This window comes from Pundamilia nyererei, unplaced genomic scaffold, assembly GCF_000239375.1.
Source record: "Pundamilia nyererei isolate P.nyererei 1_Seehausen unplaced genomic scaffold, PunNye1.0 scaffold00058, whole genome shotgun sequence".
Lineage (NCBI taxonomy): Eukaryota > Metazoa > Chordata > Actinopteri > Cichliformes > Cichlidae > Pundamilia > Pundamilia nyererei.
The window spans coordinates 1,941,232-1,948,569 of NW_005187459.1; the positions used below are offsets into that span (position 1 = coordinate 1,941,232).

At 41.4% G+C, this 7,338-nt stretch overlaps 1 protein-coding gene across 1 annotated transcript in view; it reads right to left on the reverse strand.

Moving 5' to 3' along the window:
- Positions 1 to 6,015: 6,015 nt before the first annotated feature.
- alkal2a (ALK and LTK ligand 2a) overlaps positions 6,016 to 7,338 on the reverse strand; it is a 4,871-nt gene continuing 3,548 nt past the window's right edge. Inside the window, exon 6 of the mRNA XM_005734438.1 lies at positions 6,016 to 6,788. The gene's annotated coding sequence lies outside the window, so the exon portion shown is untranslated. The remainder of the gene's footprint in view (positions 6,789 to 7,338) is intronic.

Here is a 7,338-nt window from a genome sequence, read left to right on the forward strand (position 1 = left end):
CCCCTCCCCCCTTTCTTTGGCACAAGGAAATACCTTGAATAAAATCCGCTGTGCATTCCCTCGGGAGGGACAACTCTTATAGCTCCTTTGTCTCTCAAGGTGGAAATTTCCTCCAGGAGAAAAGTGGCAGATTCGCCCAGAGCACGAGAGTAAACGATTTCTTTGCAATGTGGTGGAGTGACATTGAATTGCAGCCTGTAGCCCTTTTCCAATGACCTCAGCACCCATCTTGACTGAGTGCAGGTAGCCCAGCTCTTTATGTGGAGAGACAGAGGGCTCACTGGCCACTCAACCGAAGATGGCGTTTTGGCACCCCCTTTTGGTTGCAGTGCGAAACATACGCCATTTCGGTGTTCCGTCACCTCTGTCACAGGTGAGCGAGGTGACGGGCTCATCTGCATTATCACAGCCGTGGAAACGAGAGATCTCTTCCCACACTGTGGTATCTGGTTTAGCTGTCATAATAATAATAATAATAATAATAATGGATTGGATTTATATAGCGCTTTTCAAAGCACCCAAAGCGCTTTACAATACCACTATTCATTCACTCTCACATTCACACACTGGTGGAGGTAAACTACATTTGTAGCCACATCTGCCCTGGGGCAGACTGACAGAAGGGAGGCTGCCATATCGTGCCATCGGCCCCTCTGGCCAACACCAGTAGGCAAGTAGGGTAAAGTGTCTTGCCCAAGGACACAACGACCAGGACAGAGAGCCCAGGGATCGAACCGGCAACCTTCCAGTTACAGATGCGATTCCCAATCCCTGAGCCATGATCGCCCCATGCACGTCCTCTTCTAGCTCAGCTTGGTAAGCCATTAGCATAGAGGAGGCGTTGTGGGCTCTTAATGACAGAGCCGCTGCCTTGTAGCACTTATCTGTAAGGCTAGACTGGAAGCGGTCTGTTTTGGAGGGGAGAGATGGGGCCGATGAGGACAGAGACGTCTTGGGTGAAGATAGCTTGCTACCAACCGCTCCACTTGTGGCATCTGGCGGAGGCCGATAGACTCCATCCCCTCACAATCCAGCAGGGAGCTCCCCACGATGGGGTGTTTCTCGCTGTAAGGTTTTGCTTTCCACGTCACCGCTATCTCATCAAGAAGCTCAGAGAAAACAGGCAACACATGCTTCCCTGTCTTTTTCGCCTTTGGCAATTTCTTTCTGTCAAAACGAGACTTTACAATCTCTGTTTGTATGGCGGGCCACAGGATGTTGAGCCTAGCAGCTGCGCACTTGCACATGTCCTGCATGTCGAGATCCAGTTGCGGCCAAATCATTGGGCATCTCAGTTTCTCCTTGCGCTGCAGCAGCCTCACACAGCAAAGGGTCGCCACCCGACAGGTTAGCCTAGCGAGCTAGCCTGCGGCGGAGTAGTTTGCGTGGGAAAGCCGCGCAGTGGATACAGTCGTGTGCGGGTGTCAAGGCAGCCCGAGGGTGAGATAAACCCAGGCATGCCGCACACACAGGGTGTGTATCCCAGGAAGAAATCTTCTTGCCGCTAGGACAGAGTTGTGCAACTTCGTTGACAGTCGTAGCTATGGTTAGCTAGAGGGTTGCACACGTTAGCGAGACTGACACTGAGTGTGGAGAATATTGCTATTCCTCAGCTAACGTGGGGTGAAAAGTAGTGCTACTTTTCTACAGCTATTGCTACCTAATGTGTAAAACCGCTAGCATCGAAGGGTATTGCTACCTGATGGTGAAGCTAGTGGTACCTTTATAAGCAAAGTGTTGCTACTTCACTTTTGGAAAATACTGCTACTTCCCTGGGTGAAAGTATTGCTACTTGACACCAGCACTAGCTACAGAACAGTATTGCTACTGCTTGTATGCTAGTGGACAACTGAAAAGCTGGGAACAAAGCGCCCGGCGACCGAGTTGTTCACTCGAATCTGTGGACAGTTTAGCTTAGCACCCAATAGCACAGTTGTCTACAGGTTTCTGTGAGAAGCGAGAAGAGGTTTTTGAATGGTATCTGATGCTATGTCAGCCTATTATATAGGGAGGCACTAGCCCCTCCTGACATGGGCGCCCTTACAGGCTGCCCTTACCCAGCCTGTAAGGGCTGGCTAAGGTCACGCAGGAGGTGTTCCAATCCGGTTGTTCAGTGATGATGCGACGAATCCTACTTCCGGGTCTAAAGTAGTCTGCGTTTAATATGGCTTTTGTGTTGTTAACATGTTTAATGTTATGTATTTTCTTCTATTTGATCTCAAAAAGCTCCTAAAACAGTCAGTGATCCCGGTTGACCTCCCTCAGCTTTTATTACCACTAATCATTTATTTAAGCTCAGTTTTTAAAACCTTAGGATGTAACTACAGCCCAGCCCATGCAGCAGTATATGAATGACTAACCTCGTATTGTGAATGGATGATCTCAGTTGTTCTCCTGGCTGAAGTTTGGTCCTTTTACAGCATCCTGCCATGCGATTACATTTGTTCCTGACCACCGAGAACACTCACAGTAACTTTTATCGAGTGGAAAAAAAGTTAGCTTGTTTATATTATGCTAACAAAGCTGTGTCGCTAGCGGTCACGTAGCACATCATTATATACCAGCTAGCCCAACTTCAGTAACCCTACAAACGTCACTGCTGTTTAGTTTTCTGTCTTCATTTATGCTGGAAGTGATAACAGAGCTGTACGTTTGAATTTGTTTCCAAAACCCCGCAGTCAGGACATGCTATATTGTATTTAGATAGAAGCTAGTGAGCTAACTTCCTGCTAACTTCTAACTCTGTTAAATGTCATAAATTCCATTTTCATGGATGCCTGGATGTTAAACTCAATTGTTACACCTGGTAGGGCAGAACGCTGATCATTTTATTAAAGATGAAAGACTTTAAACAGTTTTTCAACTCTCAGTAATGCCATAGTGATTGTTTGATATATGGACCTGGAGCGGAGTTTAGACCCAGACACGGCTAGTGACGTCAGACTGAACAATCGGATAGTGAGACGCTCACTCATGCTACTCAGAGAACCGGGGTTATATACATTAAAAAAAAAGTATTTGAGCTTCTATTGAGGTCATGCATATATGCACACAATCATCCCCCCTCCCTTTCCAAACGCCTTTGACGCTTATTCCCTTCCGGTGATGACGGGGATCAAAGAGACCAGCGCACGCAGGCCCGGATGTACTGTCTAATTCGGCTGCCTTTCACCCTTTACCCACCCCTGTTGCTTGTCATGTGTTTCTTTGGTGTATTAAGAGTTTTTTCATGTGCTATGTGCAGAGGTGTTTTTTTCTGTTCTCAAACTGATCTCCCTGTTGGAGCTCAGTCCGGGGGGAGTTTTTTTTTTTTCCTTATCTTTCCTCATGTGGTGCATTTTCCATTGTTATACCTCTCTGACCTGTCTTCCCCATGTGATGTTTTGTGTAATGTATGTATGGTCGGAGGGTAAGATGGCACCGCCATTGCGTGCAATAGGTCGGCAGCCTTATGAAATGTCCCCTTGTGGGACTAATAAAGGTATATCAATTCAATTCAATCAATTCAATTCAATTCAATTGCAACTAATTTTTTTATGCCTTAGTAAACATTTTTTGTACAATTTAAAAACTCGTATTCTAAATAGTAAGCTTTAAAGGTTGATGATGAAATTGTTTTTTTGTTGTTGTTTTTTTTTAATTTGGATCTTTTCACCATGGGCTGTAGCTCAGGTGGTAGAGCAGGTCAGCTACTGATTTGAAGGTTGGTGGTTTGATCCCTGGCTCCACCTAGTCTGCATGCCAAATATCTTTGGGCAAGATAGTAACCCCCAGTTGCTCTCCCATACATCCATTGGAGTATGAATGTGTGTGAATGTTAGCTAAACAGCGCTTGTATGAATGGGTGTGATTGGGTGAATGAGGCATGTTGTATAGAGCGCTTTGAGTACTGCAGGAGAGTAGAAAAGCGGTATGTAAGAATCAGTCCATTTACCACCATTTATGTTAAGTTAACCAGCTCAAGCCTCTTATTTAGTGTAAAAACAGAAATGGTATCAGCCTTACCTTACTTTACATAAAAAGTGATTATATTATTGTACAAGAGCTCGTCTTAGTCTTTAAGTTGCTCCCCTTTGGGGAGAAAGGAGGTCCTTGGCTTGAATCTTCCAGCTGCTGGGGCCTCTCTGTGGGGTTTGCGTGTACTCTCTGGGTACACTGACGTCCTGCTGTCTTCTAAAAGACATGCATGTTGGGTTAATTAATGATTCTAAATTGGCCATAGGTGTAAATTGTTATCTGTCTCTGTGTAAGTCCTGATACAGACTGGTGATCTATTTAACTCTTGCTGTGTGACAGCAGGGATAGGCTGGAGCCCCACTGTAACCCTGAATTGGAAAAAAAAGATCAAGAAAATATATAGATATTTTAGTAGTCTAATTTTTTAAAACATACATGGTGGTCTGTTTCCACAGAGTACCTTGAAATAAACGACTTAATTCCATGAAGGTGCTTTAGCTTCTGCTATAAATGCATACTGGCTAACTGCCATTGTCTCACTGGGATACTTGAATAGAGCAGAGCCAACTTTAATCTCTTTATGAAGTTCAACTCAAGGTCCTCCAAGCAGTGTGAGTGTTTTCTTGTCTTGGTTAGGATCAAACCCAAACAAATTAAGCTTCCCTCGAAAGTAATTTCTTGCAAAAATATTCAGTCTGCAGCAGTTGCATCTGTACAGGGTTCAAATTTCATGCAAAAGGCTTAAGAGAACTTTATCTTGATGCACTTATTTAAAGGGCCAGTTCACCCAAAAGAACCCGAAAAGTACTCAAGTATTTTGCCATGTTTGAGGTGTATTTTAGATAATCAGTCGTCCATGTAATCTGCATATAGTGGCAGTAAACTTGATCTTTGTCTTTGTAGGGACTATTTTTGCACCAGTTGTGGATTTACAGATAATATAACTGTCAATAGAATTGTATACTTTTTAATTAATTCTGTCTTGTTGTTATTTATCTCCTCCCCTTAGTCAGCATAATTGCTAATTGTTTTAGTGTGCATTCAATTTCTTTATCACAATTTGGTTTCAGTGAAGCCTGTCAGTTGTTGTGGTCTGTAGCACATCCACAGTAACAATGGTGTTGCTTTTCGTGGGTCCCATTCCTCCTTTAAAATGCTTTAAAAAAACCAACAACAAACAAAAAACATATTGCAGTGCTTAATAAATTTATTCGATTTGCCATAAAAATGAAGAAAACATAGGAGGTTGTTTAAAATTAATAATATATTGTTATTTATTAGGTAAGTAATAAACCGAATTGCATTACTTACAAAAGTAAGTGACAAAATTAAATAAGTTTCTATACCCAAATTTGAGCTAGAGAAGTCATAAATGAATGAAACATAACATTCAACCACTAAAACTATTTTTTCTGTTGTATTTACAGGGATAGCAGTAAATAAATGTAATTTTGAGCATATTAGTAACTCATCCTTTTTGGTAATAACCAGTATTCTTAATTTAGGCCCTACATTAGATATAATAAATTTGTTAAGCACTGTACATTCACCTTTGCTTAAGTGCATTTGCAGGAAACTTCTCAAAACCTGCTCAAATAACAATAAAAGGTTTTGATGAATAGATACCAGTAGAAATATACAGGAAAACCTGAGTGACTCAGCCTTTTAAGAGGAACTCCTTTCTCAATGTGACTGCTGCAAAGCAAGTGAAATCTGCTGACCGCCACATCTGGAAAGTGATCACATAAAAAAAATCATGTTGCAATAACATGTATTCGAACACTTTGAGCTTTGCCAGTTGATCTTTTTTAACAGTCTGTCTGAAATAGCAGTGGGAAGTTCACAGGATCAGATGTTCCAGGACTCAGTCCAGTCACAGGGTTATTCGAGGATCATTCCTCATTCAAGATGGGAATGCAAAGCAAAATATCGCACAAGAAAAGAAAGGCAATCCATATTTGTACCAATCTCATAATTTATTTAAGTATATTTCATTTTTAAATATAGCTATGGTATATATATATTTATATATATATATATATATATATTGGACACCCCTTTGGGAAATGCCAGTCATGTTAATTTATGGTACATCGGTGGCTTCTTTTTATGTTTCGCTTTACAGCGTGAAGATATTGCTCCTGCTTTTAAAGATGGCCTACATTATGTACAATGTTACCTTTTGATGACTCAAATACATAAATATACTCTGTACTGCACTCTACCAAAATCCAACAACCACTTCTTTTGTTTTATTATTATTATTTTTTATCTTTTTCACAAAGATGCAGAGGAAAATTCATGCAATTAATAATTTAATCACAGTTCTTTCTCAGTATGAGCACAAGTGGCTGAAACTATGCACTGACTGCCAGCTGGAGGTCTGTGAAAACTTGTCTGTGTAGAAGGTAGTACAGGCAGGGTTGAGCATATTTGGATTTCGCTCTTTTCTTGAGCAAAATAAATGAAGAAAAATATGTTTTTGTTTTGTTTTAGCAACATCTTTTTTGGATCCCAGCATGAAGAGGCCCCAGGTTGGTGTGTCTCAACCGCTTGTTTCTTTATCTTCTCCACTCTTCAGTTTCACTGTCTTTATCCTGGTCTGGGTTTTGTTGCCTGGGTTGCTCCCCCATGCGGTGACAGCTAACCATCAAGGCCCAGCCTGAGTCGTGGGTGGCACCCATCCACGCCTTAGCAGAAGGAGACCTCAGTGAATGACAATACTGTGCCTAGTGTCCGTCGGGGCTGGTCAGATTTAGGCTTCCTTACTGTCCAAGGCACTTTTTTCCCAAGTTTTTTTTTCTTCTGAAGGACTCGTGTGTGACTTTGACCTGTAACAAAGAAGACGTGATATTCAGGACAAACTTGAAAACACCTGAAAAATTCTCCCCTCTTCAGAAAGAATCACAAATAATAAGAAATTTGATACTTTGCTCTCGCTGTGCCACTGTTAGGGCGTATGTGTGTGTGGACACAGCAAGCATATCACCACGGAGAACAAACATCTGAGTAGTGCCTCAGAACAACATAACCATTACACTATAACCATAACCGGAGAGGTTTTTGACTCTGAATGACACTGATAATTCATGCAGTGCAAACATTTTATTTATTCTTATTATTCTTACTTAAATACGAATCACACAAAAGTAAAAAAAAAAAGGTAATATCCTGAATCTAGTCTTTTACTTAAGCAAAATTATTCTTAGTACTACTAATGATTTAGTGTAGTGAGAATTTAAGTGCTTGATTACATGATTATTCTCAATTAATTCTATGTAAGCAGTAATTTTATGCTTTAAGTGCTCAATGTAATAATTGAACTCTGCTGCCGAGCTAGAAGAAAACACAGTTAAGTGCTTATAGGAAATAGTAAAAATA